Source organism: Dermacentor andersoni, chromosome 3, assembly GCF_023375885.2.
Source record: "Dermacentor andersoni chromosome 3, qqDerAnde1_hic_scaffold, whole genome shotgun sequence".
NCBI lineage: Eukaryota > Metazoa > Arthropoda > Arachnida > Ixodida > Ixodidae > Dermacentor > Dermacentor andersoni.
In genome coordinates, this window is record NC_092816.1 from 66,025,389 (window position 1) to 66,036,924 (window position 11,536).

The window sequence follows — 11,536 nt, forward strand, 5'->3', positions numbered from 1 at the left end:
AAAGCAACACGGAATTATTGCCACAGAAGCCGCCTATCTCCAACATGAAGTTACGTAAGAAAATTTTAATGATATGGTGTCATTTTAAGCGAGCTTCCCCTTGGTGGAATCATAGGCGGAGAGTTTTCATTTTCCCAGGGGGACGACAACTTTCCGACCCCCCTATATATATATATATATATATATATATATATATATATATATATATATATATATATATATATATATATATATATATATATATATATATATAAATTGCACTTGAAGAAACTTCATATGACCTCGAAGAATTGAGCGCTGAAGTGGTGGCATTATATGAGTATATACAAGACCTCATAGTAGGAGACAGTTCAATTTCACAGCCTGAGTTCACTCGGTGGTGCAATCTTCCTTCGTGTAATTGACGCATGCTTGGCTATGGCTAATACTGCTTTCCCTTTCCGGCGGAACTGCAGTCTCTCTCTCTCTCTCTCTCAATTTATACTCGGGAGTCCCAGTATAAGCGCTGCTGCCCATGACTGCTGTTGATTCTGACTTCGATTGAATCTGGCATGGCCTTATTTCGGTTACTGAGTGTTCCCCAGTGTTCTCCAATTACCGTGCACCAAGACTTAAAGAAAGAGCAGTTGCATTACTCGAAGAAAACCTAGTGCATATTGTTTCCAGTACAGTGGAGTAGCCGCCAGTAATTATTTCGTTATCGACATTTAATTCAGTAATTGCAAATAATTAACTAACTCGGCAAGTAGTGTCCTAATTTTCAAAGTGTCAATGAGGCATTTGTAGGCCCCCCAAAATGACACCTAAATGCGGTGTTTTCAGCGACGTACTAATTGCGTACAATTTTTTCTGACTGGGAAAGAAACGTCGCGAAGTATGAAAAACACCACGTGAGTGCGCTCCCACCCGCATGATAAAGCAGAGCCCTGAAATAATTTGATTGAAAATAACTGCATTGCCTGTCGCAAACCCGAACAGGCAGCGCATCACCTTGATAATGGTACGGAAGGAGCACCAACAAAAGGTTTCGCGGCTTCTCAGCCATTTCTTCCTCTCATTTCTACGCCACTCTTATTATCCGTCTGTCAAGGCCGACTGATCACAGTGATAACGAAAGCCCCTTGATAACGTGACCGAAGCGCCGCTCTGACCATGCACGAAATGCGAAAAGTAATGGAATAGGCAATGTTTCAAAATCTCGGCATTGCTCGCACCGCATCGAAAGGGTGCGCGCGAAGCTGTATTTCACGCCAGAAACTTGCTTCGGACCAAAGGCAAATTAAAGTGAACGTTTGATTTTTCATGAAACTGTATGCGTGCTGCAAAAACAGGTTGGTGTCAAAAATAAAAGCGAAATAAACAGACCGGAAAGCGACCAACGTGTAGAGAAAAGGGAAAACCGATGTGTTCAAGAAAGTAAATATACCACACCTAAATGAGCCCGATTGGCAGTCAGGATGTCTCAAGAAAAAAAAAATGAGCAGAATATTTTAGTGTGCTCTTATTATCTATGAATTCGTAAGCTCCATTGAACACCAGCCTGGAGTACGTGTTCGAATAGGTCTCCTTTTGTAGCTACGCAGTACTGTGTCCGTTTTATCACATCTTCAGTGGCTTTCTTGAAGACCGACGCCGGAATTCTACGGCAGACATCAGTTATCCGTGCCTTGAAGTAATCTGACGTGTACCTCGGTCATGTAAGCACGATCTTTCATATAAACACAAAACAAGAAATCCGAACGGAGAGAGGTGACATGATTTAGCCGGCCAATTTACAGGCCCGTGCCTTCCAATCTATTGTTAATGAAAAATCTTATCCAGCAATATCCCGCACAACGGGGAACACGTCATAATGGCATTGGATATTAAAGGAGCCTTCGACAACGTCAGCCATGAAGCCATCCTCACAGGAATGAACAACCTGAACTGTGGAAGGAAGATTCACATCTACCCTAAGGCATTCCCTCTCGAACCGAACCGCAACCACAGGCCTGGGATAGATCCGGTCCGAAAAGTTTCCCACACCAAACAAGGGAACTCCGCAAGGATCGGTGATCTCCCCTCTTTAACATCGTAATGATTGGGCTAGCAAGGCAACTAAAGAACATCGACGGCATACAACACGCCATGTACGCCGACAACATCACTGAGTGGGTCAAAGAAGGCTCGCTCAGCGAGAAAGAAGGAAAATTACAAGAAGCGGCCACCTGCGTGGAAAACTACGTCAGGACAAGAGGCCTCACCTGCTCAACAGAAAATTCGCAACTCCTAAGGGTCTGTAGAGGCAAGCAGAACTGCACAGTTCCCACCAGTGAGGACCTGAGGCTCAATGTCTACCTCGAAGGACAACCTATACCGGAACAAATCCTCATTAGGATACTAGGAATGTGGGTTCAGTCCAGTCAGCGCTGCTCCCACATCCTAAACCTGCTAAAAACAGCAACAACCCAAGTAGCCCGCATGATTACCAGAGTCTCCAGTAAAAGACACGGCATGCGGGAGGGAGACACACTGAAGCTGGTCAGAAGCTTAGTGGTCAGCAGAGAAGTGTACAGTCTCCCGTACTACAACTGCATCAAGAGCGAGCTGCAGCAAGCAGACACAATATTGAGAAAAGCGTACAAGATAGCGCTCCATCTACCCCAAACAGCCTCGACAGAGAAGCTGCTCGCGTTGGGACTGCATAACACATTTGAAGAGCTGAGAGAAGCCCAACTAATCTCTCAGATACAGAGACTAAAGCAGACCTCAACGGGCAGAGAGCTTCTCAGAAGATGCGGCTACGAAGGCGCAACTCAAGAAATCCAAAGAACGGGACCGATACCGGACGAGCACCGCAGTACACTGAAGGTAGCGCCTATTAATAAAAACATGGACCCAAATCTGCACAAGGAACGCAGGGAAGCCAGGGCCAAGTACATACAACAAACATTGGCAACCAAGAAAAGCACGGAATGCACGGACGCCGCCGTATATACCAAAACACAAGGGCAAACCAAGACCAGAGCGACAGCAACGGTGGTCAACTCGAGTTACGAAGAAATCACCAGCGCGTCAATCGAGGACTGCACGGTAGTCGAGGCCAAGGAGGCAGCCGTAGCTCTAGCGGCAGCGGAGGGCTACCGAACCAACAGGTCCCTAACAATACTAACCGACTCGCAAGCAGCATGCCGTAACTACACAAACGGCAGAATCAGTCGCAGAGCACTCCGCATACTCTGCTCGAGCGACCCGCAACAGAAGAACAAACAACTACAGCACGTCATAGTATGGGTACCAGGACATACTGGGGTTCAAGGGAACCAAGAGGCCGATAGGATAGCTCGAGGGCACACTAACCGAGCGTCCGACTCACTCGACCTCGAAGAACCCAACCCGGTCCCCCTGAGCTACTCAGAAATCCTAAATTACCATAGGGGGGTGGGAATGAAATACCCACCGCCATGTAAAGAACTAAGCAAACAAGAAGCAGTAGGGTGGATACTACTGCATACAGGGGCCTTCCCCAATATAAACACCCTTAGCAAAGCTTACCCCACAGAGTACGGTGACACATGCCCGTGGTGCGCAGATAAGCCAACCCTCTTCCACGTAACATGGGCCTGTCAGAAGAACGATCAGGTGTGCAGAGTAGAAAACCCGAGTGCGGAACAGTGGGAGGGGATGCTCTCCAGCGACAACCTGGACATCCAGCGTGGATTCGTCCGGCGAGCTCACTGGACAGCAGTCCTCAGCGGAGCCCTGGACTATAGGAACCGACCCTGTCTGAAGAAGACGGAAGAGGCCATCAGAAGATGGAAGAAGCCGTCTGAAGACCGCGAAAATTACATCAATTTAGAGCACAATAAATGTTTTTCCTCCTCCTCCTATCCAGCCAGTTTCGTGCTCGGCTGCTGCTCTGTGCTGGTGCTCCATCTTGCTGATACCACAGAAGTGAAAGACGTAACAGCGCGACTTCACTGAGAAACCCATCCACCACTAATTCAAGGATTTCGTTCACGTAATGCTGTCCAGTCAGTGTGCGATCGAAGAAGATGGAACTGATTATAGCACCGGCATAAATTCCGAACCGACCATTGCTGCTGGTGCCGATGCGCTTTACCCAATGTACATTGGAGTCTCTCCAATAGTATGCATTATGCAAATCTGCCTAGGCGTTTCTGCGAAAATTGGCTTCATCGGTGCACATGATGTTGCTCAAAAAGTCCGGTAACTCATCAGGTTTTGTGAGGACCCAATTCGAGAAATCTAGACGGTTCTACAGGTCCCTATCTTCTAAGCATTGGTGCTGGTTAAGGTGATATAGTTGAAAAGCCGTGTCAATTAGAATCCTCCGAACTGATGACTTGGAAAATGTTGCCTGGGCGGCCACCGTCCCACACGCTAGCATGAGGGTTTGACGCCATAAGTGCTAGAACATCCGTGCGTAGGCTAGGACTCACAGATTGAGTCCTCCGCCGCTGTTTCTTGAAGCTGCCAGTTTGTGTCAGGGTTTCATAATTTCTGATGATAGTCGATGCGTTTGATTTACCGCCACAATTCCGTGTCTAATATACATATTTGCGGTCTTCATCTTGTTGCCATTTGCATATCCCAAGGCAAGGATAATGTTTACCTTCTGCTCATTAGAGAAACACATGGCGATGGGGACGAAACAAAACGCACCTTTAAGCCTTTGCAATGTTGTCAATTCGGTTTTGTGGTGATAGATTTTGTTGAAATAAAAAAAGACATCCATGCACTTTATCTACGCTCACACATCTATCACAGCTTGTTTCCAACTAACACCAAACGCGGCAGGCAAAGCACCAGCTCAATCACGATGTTTTTCCTTATTTCCTTGATTTCGTTCTGGTTAATTCAGAGGGAGCCTGTTCGAGGGCGCTGCTTTATGATCCGGGTTAGAATCACTGGAAAAAATTTCAGAGTATACCGCATTCGTTTTGCCCGCGCTGCCGACGCGTTCATTGGCCCAACCGTACCACGTGACTTTGGAGTGCCATATACCTTCCAAGCGCCGAGCGAGCCGGCCGAGTTAGAGCGCAGGCAGCGCAGGTTCCCTACATCTTTTTGTGTTCCGATTGTCGCGCTCGCGTTTGACTGCAAGGAAATCATGCCTGGCTGCTGCGCCTTTGGATGCCGCAACCGAACCGAGTCTGGAAAGACTTTTTATTCGATTCCGACCGGGAAAAATGACCGAGAGCGTCGTTCTGCGTGGTTACACAGAATCGGCCGGGAGAACTTCAACCCTACAAAAAACACCCGCGTGTGCGAGGTATAAGTACCCCTTGCTTGTGCTTTTCGGCACTGCTTTAGAGGATACTTAAGCGAAGTGCACGCCGTGTTAGCGATGCTACGAAAATAGGAGTTCATTGCAGGGATCGTTCGCGTCTTGCACGCTTGACGCGGGTACACGTGTACGCGTTTGTTGCTCAACACACGCGTTTATTCCGTGGTCGTGGCACGCGAAGGCACACTTGTCGCGCGAGAATTCCGCGTCCTTACGTGCACCAGGTACTCGCATTATTTCTCCGCGCACGTGAACGCGCTCTCGCCTCGAGTCACTTGACCCTATGGCACTTGTTTTTCGCAGACCGTGACGATCGCAGTCAATAAAAAACATAGTCAGTGCATGTCGTGCGTCCACATAACGGCCGCTTTCTGTGCAGTTGTGTTGGCACTGCATTGTAGAAAAATAGAAATGGGTTAAATGTTAGCAATCCTTGAAGCTGCGTGTTTGCGGCCACATGCGCGTTTACATCTCAATTGAGCTATTTTAATTGTCTCACTGCGTAAACTTCTAAACCTTTATAATGTATTCTTCGTCGACTCTTTAGTTGGGTCTTTCAACTTATTATTACAGCTATCTTCCATGTTTTTTCTTGTTTCACTTGTCTGAAACAGGGCTTCATTCAAGAAAGCCCTGGGAGCCTCCTTGGGCAGCCCAGAGTTAGGGTGACCAGCATCACACTTCTAACCATACAACAAACATTTGCAGGACCACTTTTGTGCTGAAGACTTTGAGAAACCTAGAGTGAATGGGCATTCCACTTATCCTTCGGTCATTTATGCATACCCGTTTTGAGGTTGAAACCAACGGCCAGGTGATATTCATAACAAATGCTTCAAATTTTGAGCTTGTAAGCCGAGCACATGCAATGAACTGAAGTCAGCATACATGTTTTATGTTGAAATGCTACGGTGCATACCAAAATAATGTTGTGCTCGATGCACAACAAGAAATACAAAACAACAGAACACCCATTAGCTTTAGTTTAGTTTCAATCTGTCACTATGCATGTTACATAAACCGCTCTAAAAGCACAAGAATTTTGTACATCGCCCATGTAACTTAGAAAGAAAAGTGCTGCGTCACCAGCGGGAGCTCTTGTCTTTTTTTTACACAGGCAGCAAATCTTGGCAGTCTAAGAAAACAGTCATAAATAAGTTGAGAAGAGTAGCCGCTCATGAACGGACTAGACAGCCGCGTTCATAAATTGCAACGCAGCAAACTCTCGCTCATTATCAGTGTACAGAAGTACAGGCGCCCAAATCTTTAACTGGTGTGCGCGAGCGGCGACTTTTTCGTGCGTCAGCGCTGTATAACGGGGCGAGCTTGGAAACAGCCTAGCAGATGTTGGGCCCAGCTGAGCGCGCTTTGTCCGCATGCGTTTAGCCTCGAACTGTTTCCAGCCTCGCCCCGCCATACGGTGCTGACGCACGAAAAAGTCGCCGCTCGCGCACACCAGTTAAAGATTTGGGCGCCTGTACATATACGTTGCTGTAATCACGCGAATGGCTCATATTGGCCTTCCACAAGATTTAGTGCGCAAAATGGTCATCGAAGTTGGTTTTTACACCTGCTGTGCAGAGATCGTCTTACGATCACGGCCAAACACCGGTGCGCACACGGCAGTCGCAGTGTGTCGTGCGTATACGGCGGACGAAGTCGCCCAGCAGAGTCGAGAACGCGCGGTATCCGATTACAAACTAAATTAACTGTATCCGATTTAGCTTGCGAAATTATACAATGAACGTACGTACGTGTGACACTGTCCGGTGTTAGTTTCGTCCTGCTTGGAAACATTCAATAGAAGCCGGCGGTGGTCCACGATGTTCATGCCCAAAAGCACAAGCTTGCCTCATTGCGGCTCGAAGTGACGAAATGTTTCCTTCGTAGCTCGCTCCGCGGAAAGGGAAAATAACGCGTGCATAAGCTCCAGATAGCAGCGCTAAGCTGCTGCCCAAAATCGTAGCACAGTTGCAGCAGTAAACACGATCGGCGTGCAAAACAACCACCGGCTGCATTACTTCGCACAAAATAACATTTTCTTTTCGTTCTTAGCAACCGTTGTCTCCGGGCACAAAGTATTTGTACTTCAGTAAACACTCAACCCGATGTGTCACCGAATATCAAGCTGTTCCAACACGGCGGCCTTCCAGGACGCAGTCGGCTTGGAAGGTATATGGCGGTGGCCGCTCAGTGTTGCCAGTCAAATCCCGACCTTTGCGGTACTCTGACATTTTTTCCAGTGACTCTAATCCGGGTGGGAGCACAGTCACGTGGTGCTCTCCATACTTCGCGGGGTTTATTTATCTGCCGGAAAAAAAATTGTACGCAATTAGTACGTCGCTGAAAATACCGCAGTTAGATGTCCCTTGGCTGTGCATTCAAATGCCTCATCGACACTTTGATAATTAGGGTAGTACGTCTCGAGTTAGATAATTAATTACAATTACCTAATTAAATATCCGTAACGAAACAATTACTGGCAGCTACTCCACTATACTGTGGAGTAGCTGCACTAGGTTTTGTTAGGAATATGCACTAGGTTTTCTTCGAGTAACACATTGCTCTTTATTTAAATCTTGGTGCATGGTAGTTAATTGGGACACCCTGTATATATTTATGACCTTTGCACACAACTGATGACGTTTCCATCCCTAATAATTGTTGTAAATTATTAGAAATGTTTTTTTTTTCATGAGTCATTAGCACTGCTTACTGGAAAGCGAAGCAATACTGAGACATACAACATTCATGTGCATTTCACACAGCACTGATAATAGACTGCTGAAGGGGTTACTGAAGGCTATAGGTTTTTTTTCATGGACAAAAAAGCACGTTTAGCAATTTGAAGCGTGGTGAACATACATCAACATATATAGTCATTCTCTATAGGCTGTTCATATCTTTGGCAATAATCTTTAATTGGCTGCCTCCATCTCTTTCAACAATATAATAAACTTAGTCCTGTGTGTATATATATATATATCTTGTGTGTTCATGGTGTTCACAGTGGAAATTTAAAACAATGTTGAAGCGAGGAAAGACGCATGAGGCAGCCGCCGCCGGTACTTCTAATACGCGTGTCCTCCTGTTGTCAGGATTTGCAGAAATAAAGCGATAGTATGAATTAAAAGCCGCGTACGTTGGCGCCAACAATGATGCAGTAAGATATTAGCGCCAGTAAAATTTGAAATGGAATGGCCAAGGCAACTCAAAAGAAACCTCAAATGATGTGGGTGACGGATATCTGTTAATGGCACTTTAGGTGTGTGTGTGGGGGACGGGGGGAAGGGCTTCGGCATCGCCCGGGAAGGGGGCTCGGGACTCCCCGCTGGTAAACTCCGGAGGGGGATCGGGCCCCGGAGCCCCCCACCCCTCCCCGTAGTAGGCGCCTATGGGTGGAATATCGATTAGGGACAATAATCAAAGAAAACAATATTGAATTGAAATAAACTATAGGCTTACTAACTGCCTGGCGCGAATATATGCAGAAGGCCAATGCATTTCTGGGTAAATCCAAGGGTACTTAGATATATACATCCACGACATATACGCAAGAGAAAAATTATCAAATATTCTAAATGAATTGATTAAAGAAGTGAAAACTCCCGACCGGAGTAAGCGTGTTTCTTTTAATAGCTGCACCAGCCGCAGGTGAACCAATCAAGGACGGTATTGGACGTTAATATGAACAACAGCGTTAGCGATAAGATATTGCTCATGTACTCTGAACCGGTGTGACCGCGAAGTCCTTACGAAGTTAATCTCCGTGGCTTGTCTGGCGATCTCATTCAACATGCTAGCAGTCGAAATGAAGTAGAAACAGCTATTCTAATCGAATGGTTCTTGCTATTCAGATCGTTTTTGGATTCAGAATTCACTATTTAAAATTATCGAACAGCCGCTTCTGCTCGAATTTAGCGCATAGCAGCACTTTTGAAGTATCGAAGGTGAGGAGCAGACGCAAGTGAGGACTCTTGCGGACGCTAGCCGCTTTCCCTTGCTTTCCCGCCTCGCAAGGGCAGTTTTAACTGTGAATGCGACGTCAGCTGACGTGGAACGCATTTTCTGCGGCGTCCCTGATAATGACAGGGAAGCGGAATCGGCTATCAAGTACCTCTTTCGAGCAGCTCCATGTTTGTGGAGCACAACACATAGTTAGGTAGAAGGCAATTGTTTTATCCAACTTTAGGATAGGATAGGAATAACTTTAATAAAGTGCCGGCAAACGACGATTTAACGAGTCGTGACGCTGGCCAAGCGTCGACCCGGGGTTATACTCTACTCTGCACTAGCCCCGTTGGGCCCGTTTGTAGTGGGTCACGAGGCTTGTGCTTTTCGAGCGCACCCCGGGCCTGCTGGACGGCCCATAGTTGTGAGTCCTTGTCTGTAGACTGCAGTGCACTTTGAAGTTCTGGCGGGTAAGTCCTGGAGTTAGCTGCCGTCGGGAACCTGGCACAGTCCCACATGATGTGCCATTGGTCCGCCGGACCCGCTGCACAAACACCACACAGCCCACTCGGATAGAGCTCTGGGTGAAGCACGTGCAGCATTGCGGGGGCGAGGAGTGACGCGGTTTGTATTTGTCTTAGGATTACGGCCTCCTCCCGACTGAGTGCCGGGTGGGGAGGCGGCATTGTCCGTCGAGCTAAGCGGTAACACTTGGTTACTTCGGCATAACTAGTCAATCTGTCCTTGGTTTCGAACCACCACACGGAACGGTCACTCTCGGGGGCGCGGAAGGTAAGCGCTCGCGCCGCCGAATGGGCCGTCTCGTTGTGGTTCGGTGAGGATGCACACTCGCCGGCGTGCGCCGGGAACCACTTGATACGGACGGTGCTGCCACGGTCTTGAAATTGGAGCTTGCCGATGATGGCGGCCGCCGGCGCGCATATTCGCCCCTTGGCAAAATTGCGCACGGCATTCCTCGAGTCGCTGAGCACGGTGCGACACTCGGCCTCGGTGATCGCCAGAGCGATGGCAACCTCCTCAGCGTCTGTGGCGTTCGTGCACCGCACGCTCGCTGCCGTTGTCTTAGTGCCGTTAGCCGCCGCAACGACCACTGCTGCGAAGCCTTCCCGCTTGTATTCCGCGGCGTCCACATACCGGGCGTGCGGGTCTTGGGCGTGTTGTTCGGTGAGGGCCTTAGCCCGCGCCTGCCGCCGTTCTTGGTTGTATTCTGGGTGCATGTTCTTCGGGATGGGGTCCACGTAAATGTGGGCCCGCGCCTCATCTGTGATCTCGCACGGTTGCCGGCTGGGAGCTTGGGGGTTGTAACCCAGGGACGTCAGTATACTGCGCCCCGTCTTGGTGGTAGAGAGGCGCTCGAATTGCGCGGTGAGCTGCGCTTCGGCTATTTCTTCTAGGGTGTTATGGACGCCGAGCTGCAAGAGCCGAGCCGTACTCGTGGTCTCCATTAAACCCAGCGCCGTCTTGTAAGCCCGTCTGATCAGCGTGTTGATCTTGGTCCTGTCAGTGACGTGTCAATTAAGGTAGGCCGCGACGTAGGCAATGTGACTGATCACGAACGACTGGACAAGGCGCAAGAGACTGTCTTCACGCATGCCCGCCCGTCGTGTAGAGACTCGATGTATGAGCCGGATGGCGTCCATTGCCTTGGTGGTAAGCTTGTTGATGGTCTCGTCGTTGCGGCCGCTCTTGTTGAGCAGCAGGCCCAGTACTCTGATCTTGGGCACCTCGGGGATGCGTTGCCCCGATGCAGTCACAATTTTGATGTGATCACACTCCCGAAGAGTAGCGCGCTTCCGTCCCGGTCGAAGCGGTGTGAGGACGAACAGCTCGGATTTGGCGGGCGAGCACATTAGGCCTGTGCCATCAAGGTGCTGCTCGATGGCGGTAACCGCCGCTTGCAGCTGTTGCTCGATGCTGGCGTCGGTGCCACCGACCGCCCACAGGGTAATGTCGTCGGCGTAGATAGTATGCCGGACGCCGGTCCCCGCTACTGCCCTCGCTACCCCGATTATCCAACTTTATTTGTTTTTATAAATAAACGTTGAAGCAGCCGTCATTTAAACTTCGGGTTTGCAAGACTAAACGGCGAAGCGCCCATTTAGCTCATTACATTTTGTCGCAAAATTCCGATAAATGAAACCAAAATAAAGCTTTTCTTTTTTTGTGCCTTGCACTGCTTGCGAACTTTATTACAGCAGTTAAGAGTCACGAGGTCACCTAAGCAAAAATGCGCTATGTCGTCATTTTAGCATTTAATGCATTTAAGCTTAAAAG